Here is a 9218-nt window from a genome sequence, read left to right as displayed (position 1 = left end):
GAGGTGTACTTTGAGGTCACCCAATATTCTTTGGTTTGTCCCTCCCCATTTTCACAGAGCTCCCCACCAAAGGCCTTACTCTCAACAACTGCTGCCTTAGTTTGGGATAAAATTACAGGAAATTATTTACATATTTCTCTGGGAGTCATTCTTTTTTCAGGTATAACATCATTAGTGGTATTTTTTTTTCAACCTGACTCTTCTGCATCATATATTACAGAAATTTATAGATCTTTCTGAAAGTCTTGGGTCCTGATTTCAGCAACAGAACAGAACTTTTAATTATTATTATTATTTATTATTATTATTATTATTTGTCATTCCATGAGAGTAGGGGTGTGAAGAGGGTACAAATTGCCATTTTAAATACTAAAAAAGAACATGTTATTTTTATTATTATTATTATTATTATTATTTGTCATTCCATGAGAGTAGGGGTGTGAAGAGGGTACAAATTGCCATTTTAAATACTAAAAAAGAAACACATGTTATTTATATGTTTTATTTCTAAAATTTGTATTTAGTCTTATTATTTAATTTCAATTTCTCTGCTATTTCCTGTCTTGTCATTCCTGTGAATATATCTTCCCTTGAGCATAGTTATAAGAACTGCTTTAAAATCCTTGTTTCTTAATCTCAACATTTGAGTCATCTCACATTTGGCTCCATTGATTGTTTCTCTTCAGAGTGAATTATCTTTTCTAGCTCCTTTGTAAATCAAGTATTAGTGGATATTATCTTAATCTTGAAGAATACTGTGTGTGTGTTTTCTCTTTTAGCAGATAGTAACTTGGTCTAACTCAACTCATAAAACTCACTCTCCCTTGTGGTAGGCATAACCTCGGTGTATTTTGTGTTTGTTTTAATCTAGGTAGGTTCCTGGAACTATACCTCACATGCATGTTGTGACAGGCGGGAGGGCTCCAGGGCAAGTCTGGCCCATCTCGCTCAGTCCTGATCAGCCGGACCCCAGCAGCAAGCTAACCTACTGGTCAGAGCATCTTACCCCTGGTGGTCAGTGCACGTCATAGTGAGCAGTTGAGTGGCCTTAGCATATCATTAGCATATTATGCTTTGGCTGGTTGAATGGACGACTGGATGATCAGACACTTAACATATTAGGCTTTTATTATATAGGAAGTTTGGATCTGTGAGAAGCTTATTAAGCTATACTGGAAATAGACTACCTTGTATTACTCATATAATTGAAACAAACAAATAATTGTTGAAAAGAAGAAAATGGAAAAAAAATTATAGTGTTTTCTCTTAAGAGGCTTTCATTGTTTAAACAGTTATTTCACATTATGTAAAGTATACATAACTTACTTAACCATATCTTGTAATTGGTTATTTGAGTGTGATTTTTAAATATTCGAAATGATAAATATCACTTCTAGGAATTCAATAAAATAAGGGACAGAGGACGTGGGGGATAAATTCCTTGGAGTGCATTTCCCATGTAGCACTTTATTGGTGAAATATATGAGTGATTTTATAGCTCATATTACAAACAACAAATTTGCTCTCCTAAAAGATGGAGGCAATTTAATATCAACATACAAATATACCTATTCTTCCATATCACAACACTAAATGATATGTTTGACTTTCATTATTTTCCTATCTGTACTTGACCTTTATTGCTTTGGCTATCTGGTATCCTTCTCATTGTTCCAGTAACAGTTAAATGTTTTTCAGAGTCAGTCTTCTCCTACCCTAAGTCCATACTGTTTGAGTGGACAGACCTACACTGGCCCTTTCCTAAATAGTAAACATTGACTTAAGGACTAAAAATGACTTCAATTGATTCAACCTGTTGGATGCAGTCTCTGGTAAGATCATGCTATATTTTAGTTTAGGCATCTACATCCCCAGAGCTGCATTTCTCTCTGCCTTAGCTGAGCCTGTGTCAGCAACTTTTGCTTTGAATATACATATATTTCTTTTAATATACAAACAATCTTTTATTTAAATACATCAGAGTAACTTTTGATTGTTTGAAAGAAATTTACCTAATTGTAAACAGTGATATACATATATAGATGTATATTTTGAATATATATTCAAATATATTTGAATATTTTGAATTACTAATAAGGGTATGAGTGTCCGTTATAATTTGAAATTGTCATTTAGCGATTCAATGAGTGTGACACCTAGCATGACACAACATACTATTAATTTGGGGGATAAAATACTAATATAATATAAACTCTGACTAAGGAAAGTTACAAAATATTTGTAGAGTCAGGTATGCAAATACCTAACAATAATCAGTACATTCCAACTGAACACTTCTTTTTCTACTTTTCAAATATAACTTATCCATTATCTATATATATAAAACCCAATATGCAAATAGACTGAATCATGGAACAACCGAGTCACTATGACATACACTGACCACCGGGGGGTGTGCGTGGAACATGGCAGGTGTTGGCAGCAGGCAGCAGAGAGCTGAACATGGTGGGCATCGGCCACGGTGGGATGGTGAAACAGGTGAGCAGAGGCGCCAGATCAAGGTGGGGCGCCAGCCGCCATCATTGGGGTGAACCTCTGGTGGTTACTGAAAATTCTTTGTTCCCGCATGCCGTGATCCTGCCGGTGCTCGCACCCACTGCCAGCGCCCAGTGCCAGTCCTGATTACTTGTCACCGTCAGCGGTGCGAGTGGTGGCTGCCAGCCCCAATAGCCCCTGAGGGCTTCTCAACCTCCCCCTGCTCCTGAGGGGTGATCAGGGCAGCAGCCATCACTTGCACCTGCTGACAGTGCTGGCCCTGCTTGCACCGCTGCTGGCGGCAGCCCCAATCGATCTGCGCCATCAGCAGATACAAGTGGGGCCGGTGCTGTCAGTGCGTGGGAGCGGCAGTGGCAAAAGCAGGGCTGCCGGCAGACAGGGGACCGGGGGCTGCAGTGGGAGGGGCCAGACAGGGGCGTTGAGGATGGGCCAAGACCTGCCCCTGTGCCCACTTCAGTCTCATGGCCCACAGTTCCTTTCAAGGTGCATGAATTTGTGCACTGGGCCCCTAGTTTATATAATAAAAGCCTAAGTAACCGTTATGGTGGAACCACCAGAACAACCGGTCGCTATGATGCACACTGACCACCAGGGGGCAGACGCTCAACACAGGAGCTGCCCCCTGATGGTCAGTGTGCTCCCACAGGGGGAGTGCCACTCAGCCAGAAGCTGGGCTCACAGCTGGTGAGCGCAATGATGGTGGCAAGAGCCTCTCTCACCTCTGCAGCAGCACTAAGTGGCAGCAAGCTAAGCAGTAAGGAGCAGCAAGCAGGTGGGTGGTAAGGAGTGAGGGGTCCCAGACTGCAAGAGGGCACAGGCTTGGCTGAAGGATCCCCCTACACACACCAGTGCATGAATTTCATGCACCGGGCCTCTAGTACTAATATATTTGTATATAGTTTTTACATTTGAATAATGGGTAGACTGTTATATTTGTAACATATTTTCTTGTTTTCCCTTAATATTTGTTTTCATTACATTTTACTAGTGGCCCAGTGCACAAAATTTGTGCACATTAAAAGGGAATTAATTAGAGGAAATATTTCAATATTGCTATTTGCCTTTTCTCTATAACAGAAGTGTCAGAGATGAAAGAAAATTAGTAAAATGTATATGAAAATCTCCCTCCTGTCAGAGTCTGGAGTGCGCTGTGGGACCCAGAGTCAAGTCCCTTCCCACCCATGCAAGCCTCAAAATCGTGCAAGACCCAGACCCGGCCAGCCCCACCCCTGTCAAGCCCCGCAGAGCAGGGGGCACAGCCTCAGGTTCCCTGGCCCGGCACCAGGTGGAGGACGCAGCCTCAGGTCCCCTGTCAAACCCCACCAGCGGGGGGTGCAGCATCAGATCCCCAATCAAGCCCAGCCAGGTGGGGGGTGCAGCCTCAGGTCCCCTATTAAGTCCCACGGGGGCCGGGGGCATGGCCTCAGGTCCCTTGGCCCGGCCTCAGGTCCCCCAGCCGGGCCTCAGGTCTCCTGGCCCTGGTGCAAGGGTGCGAGGGCATGAGGGTGTGAGGGCGTGACTACCACTGGCATATTAGCTCTTTATTATATAGGCTTGTATGTTTTATTAGAATATCATAATGTATAACCATTCAACTGATTCATTTAAAATATTATGTATTTTCATTCAGCTGCTATAAGTGCATTTTGATAAATTGTTTTTAACATATAAATTATGACACATGGGCCTGGCTTGTGTGGCTCAGTAGTTGAGTGTCGACCTATGAACCAGGAGGTAACAGTTCGATTTCTGGCCGGGGCACATGCCTGGGTTGCGGGCTCTATCCCCAGTGGAGGATCTGCAAGAGACAGCCAATCAATGATTCTCTCTCATCATTGATGTTTCTATCTCTCTTCCTCTCCCTTCCTCTCTGAAATCAATAAAAATATTTTTTATGACACATGGTATAAGATCTATTTTACACTGCTTTTATTTTTATGTGTAATTATACTAATGTCTTAATAAAACTCTCTCATCATAGATTTACTTTTAGTTCTTCATGTAATCTTAGTATCAAAGTTTGAATTAATTATTGGAAACATTAGTTTTTGGAAAATATATATTATCATATTTTCTATTTAAATATTGTACCACACATGTCAGATAAGTCAAATTTATGATACACTCCAAACTTTTGAAGGGCAAGTTTGCCATCAACACCTTAAAAAAAATTTTGCTCACTTTATCAGAAGTTTACTTTTCTTGAAAGTTTTATGAAATACTTAACAGGGATACTAACTAAAACAGACTTGTGTTCACCTAGGAATGAATGGAGAAAGATGATGTGAGATATACATATATGAATATTATTCAGCCACAAGAAAAAAGCAAATCCTGCTATTTGTAACAACGTGGGTGGAACTAGAGGGCTTTAGGTAAGTGAAATAAATCAGATAGAGAAAGATAAATATTGTATGATGTTACTTATATGTGGAATGTAAGAGACAGAGACTGGAATGGTGATATCAGGGCTGGGGGCCAGGGGAGGGGGCAATTGGAGAGATGCTAAGTCATAAACATGTAAAGAGGAAAAAAATGTTGTAGAGATTTAATGCACAGCATAATGATTATAAGAAATAATACTGTATTATATACTTTGAAATTACTAAGAGACTAGATCTTAAATGTTATCACCACACAATGAAATAATTATGTTACACGATAGAGGTATTAGCTAAAGCTATGGTGATAATCATATTGCAATATATAAATGTATCAAATCAACATGTTGTACACCTTAACCAGGAGTGGGACTGTCCAACCCACAGGCTGTATAAGGCCCAAGAAATCATTTGGCCTGGCCCTCCCAAGGCATTAGGGGTGAGTTAACTAAATGTTTGACCAAATATAGCAGGCTAAATGTTAAGTTGATAATTTTGTGTGGCCCATGAATGATGTTATAAATATCAAAATGGCCCTTGGCAGAAAAAAGGTTCCTCAGCCCTTCAAATTATACAGTGTAACATGTAAATTATATCTCATTAAGACAAACAAACAAACAAAATCCAAAAGACATGTTCCCAATCATTATTCCAATATTTTCTCCCAGTGATACTACTGCACCTATTTTGAACTACAGCCAAATTTAACCAATTGCCCATCTTTTCTCTTCCAGGGAATTTGAACAAAAATAGTCTTTAAAGTTTCAGAACTGTTGATATTTTTTCCACCAGCATATCGATACTCCTCAAATATCTTTGTTGTCGCCTTGTAGACTATTCTGTAGTAGGTGAGCAAAGAATGTCAAAGACATTTTGAAAGCTGAGGAACTGTTCCTGCTTTTTACATGACTTTTAAAAGTAGCCCCACCATCCCTAGATTTTACCCATCTGAGAACAATGTCATAGAAAGATCTATTCTAGTGTATGTGCTACCCTATAACAACGGAAATATTTCCTCCCTGAACAGGAGACAGGCAATTTATAGTAAATAAATCCCAACCTATAGCAGCATTTCATTAGATTCACAGCTAGAAGAGCCTTGATTCTCTTTAAAAATACAAATTTATTATAAAGGAGTATCCTAAACAGAAAATAGCAAGGATTATGACATCTGTGCTATACTTAAAATGAGTCTTTTCTTCAGTCTGTAATCCCTCCCAGAATGGTAGGCTCTGAGCTGAGACACAGCTTCACTTCCTCAGGTGCATTTTAATATTTCAAGAAATAGAGGAGCAGCAATTTAAATCACTCATCCGAAACTTCCAGGCCTGGAAGGTGTTACGCCTATAGCAAAGGTGTGATCCAGTTCTTTCAAACCCTATATTCATGCCATGTGTCGGTTGAGGTACAGAAGCCAGAAAACAGGGTCACTGAATATGTCTCCTTGTTTTCCTTCTCTGTTCTAGGCTTTAAACAGTGACAAGTGAGGTAGGTCATGGACCCACTTCATTTCTCATCAGAAAAGTTAGTTACAAGGGATGTAAGTTGGAACCAGAGTGAATAGTCTCAGTGAACATTGTGGAACCCTGGTACAGGGATTTCAATACATCAGAAAAACATACAGATAGAGGGATTTAAAACCAGAAAATAACTACTGAAGTAAGAGATTAGATTAAACTCATTTTAGACATACCAACTCCCAACAAGATTGACCACATACATGGTTTCTGAATAAGTTACTAGAAAATATGTAGCATAATAAGGGAGTAAATCAAGAGAGAGAAAAAGCATAGAATTTAAGAAATAGTGAATCTTGCCAAAAGTCTTGTGAATAAATGACCAGAGCCCAGTGTGTTATAGAATAATTAAAATGTTCTTGATTACCATTATCATTAATCACCACTATTAAGACATAATGGCAAACACTTATTGGCAACTTACTATATTCCAGGCACTATTTTTCATGTGTTATCTCATTAAATACACACACATTCCCATAAGGTAAGTACTGCTGAGGACAAGGAGCTTGCCCTAAGTGAGGGAGGCAGGCTACCAATCCAGGCAGCCTGATGCCCGAACCTACACTCTTTTGTTGTTGTTGCATTCATAGTTTTATTTCTTACTTATTACAATAAAGGATGAAAATGGAAAACCACCGTATGGTATAATTAAATAAAAATTATATCATAGGCATCTCTTTTTATGAATTTGGACCTTTATACAATTTGTAATAGAGCATTCTACAAATATATTAGTAAAGACCATGTCATGCAGTGGGTGTATCTGTCATGGGTAAATCAAATTGCATATATCTGATCAAAGGATATTTTAATTGATGAAGAAAATCCTCTACTTAAAAGTAGACGATATGATGAGTCTTGTGGTGCTTTGTTTTGTTCCACTTTTAAAATAATTAAGTACAACATTTAATAAAATTTTTAAAATATTAAAATAAATAATTGCATATAAAGAACATAATAGAAAGGTCTTTGAGATTTTCAATTTCCCATTTCTACAAACTAAGGGTCATTTAAATTTTTTAACAAAATATAAATAATTGGAAATCTTAATTATCCTTTGATTTTACACATACATACAGATAGGGCAAACGTAGGTTTACAGCTGTGAGTATGCAAAATACAGTGCAGAACCTACACTCTTATCTGCTATGTTCCAGAGCCCCTACATCAATATCATCCAGTAGGAGACACATTTTTTAAATCAATCAAGAGTCACCTGGAGTAAATAAGTACCCTCCCCCCAAAATATTAAACAAAATTGACTTCTCTGAATCTAGGATTAAAACTGTCTAATAACTCTGGTTTGGATAACTATAAAAAAGGCATTACATTGAAATAATTTGCTTATTCAACCACACAGATAAGTTATCCATGGGAAAAATATTTTTCTCATTGCAGGATCAAGTTTCCTATTCTGTGCTTGTTTTCTAGTACTTGGAGCTTCAACATTATGCAGGTCTACATTATGAGTTGTTGTTTTTTATCATCCAACCACTAAATAAACATTGTGTGCATTCAAGAAGAGACCTACCTTATGATCTACATGATGTTGAATTTATATAATATTTATAATAAAACATCGTATTTATAATAAGACAAGTGAGTTTTACTTGTGGTGCTTCATCTTCTTTAAAAAAACATTTTTATTGATTTTTAGAGAAAGAGGAAGGGAGAGGGAGATAGAAAAAGAAACATCAATGTGGGACCAGAACATAGATCTGCTGCCTCCTCCACATCCCCTACCAGGGATGGATCCTGCATCCTGGGTATGTGCCCGGACCAGGAAACTAAACAGCAACCCTTTGTGCATGTGGTGCTTTCTCTTAATTTAAAGTTATTATCATAAAGAAAACAGTTGATTCTATATAATTCACTCATAACATATTTTAATTGGCAAATAAATTAAAGTGGTTTATGCAAATCATTGAAATATAGCATTAATACTAATTAAGAATGTGTAGCTAACAAAATTAGACTAAAGATAAAAGTGACAGTACAAAAAAATGTAAATGAACGCATTACAGTAGTCTTTATAGAAGGGCAGAACACTGAATTGTTTTTTATTTGTTTATTTATTTTAGAGAGAAAGGAAGGGAGAGATTGATTTGTTGTTCCACTTATTTATGCATTCACTGTTTGATTCTTTTTTGTGTGACTGTTTTGAATGTACTTTATTTCTCCAATCATGCCATATTTTAATGGGTACATTGTGCTTTCACTTGGCATCAATTATGAGTTGGTTTTGAAGCAATTCATTATTACACCAGCTGGGATGATTCCTTTGGGTTGACTCTGCCGATAGCGGACAGGTTCCATTCTGTTCCAATATGTGTTGCTATATTTGTCCATGTAGCAACACAGAAAGTGGCTCACTGGCTAATACAGCATCACCATACGTGTCATGGAAATCAGGTGTGCATTTCTGGGGGATCTGCCTTGCCATTATTTGCTGAATGTTTCAAACTGGGAGACAACTTAGCACATTTTTGACCCTCAGAAACATCGTGAAGCTGACGACAGAACTGCAGCAGCTGCAGCAGCTGGCGGCTGGAACTTTGTGTCAAGTGCCCTTTCCAAGAACCTCATCGCTTGATTCTTGTATGTTCCCTGACCGGGTACCGAACCCACAACCTTGGCATATCAGGAAGATGCTCTAACCAACTGAGATACCTGGCCAGGGCCTAGAATTCTCGTAATTGTTGAACACAGAAACAGAGCTTTATCTGTTAATCATAAATGACGATTATTATAAGAACTCCAGAGTAGGTCAGAGACTAAAGGAAACAGGCATTAGGAAGAA

The 9218-nt window shown here is 38.3% G+C and overlaps 1 pseudogene; it reads right to left on the bottom strand.

Moving 5' to 3' along the window:
* Positions 1 to 8676: 8676 nt before the first annotated feature.
* Positions 8677 to 8921, bottom strand: LOC102250760 (annotated as a pseudogene).
* Positions 8922 to 9218: the final 297 nt, after the last annotated feature.

This window comes from Myotis brandtii, unplaced genomic scaffold, assembly GCF_000412655.1.
Source record: "Myotis brandtii unplaced genomic scaffold, ASM41265v1 scaffold5, whole genome shotgun sequence".
NCBI lineage: Eukaryota > Metazoa > Chordata > Mammalia > Chiroptera > Vespertilionidae > Myotis > Myotis brandtii.
This window is presented reverse-complemented; position numbering and strand designations above follow the sequence as displayed.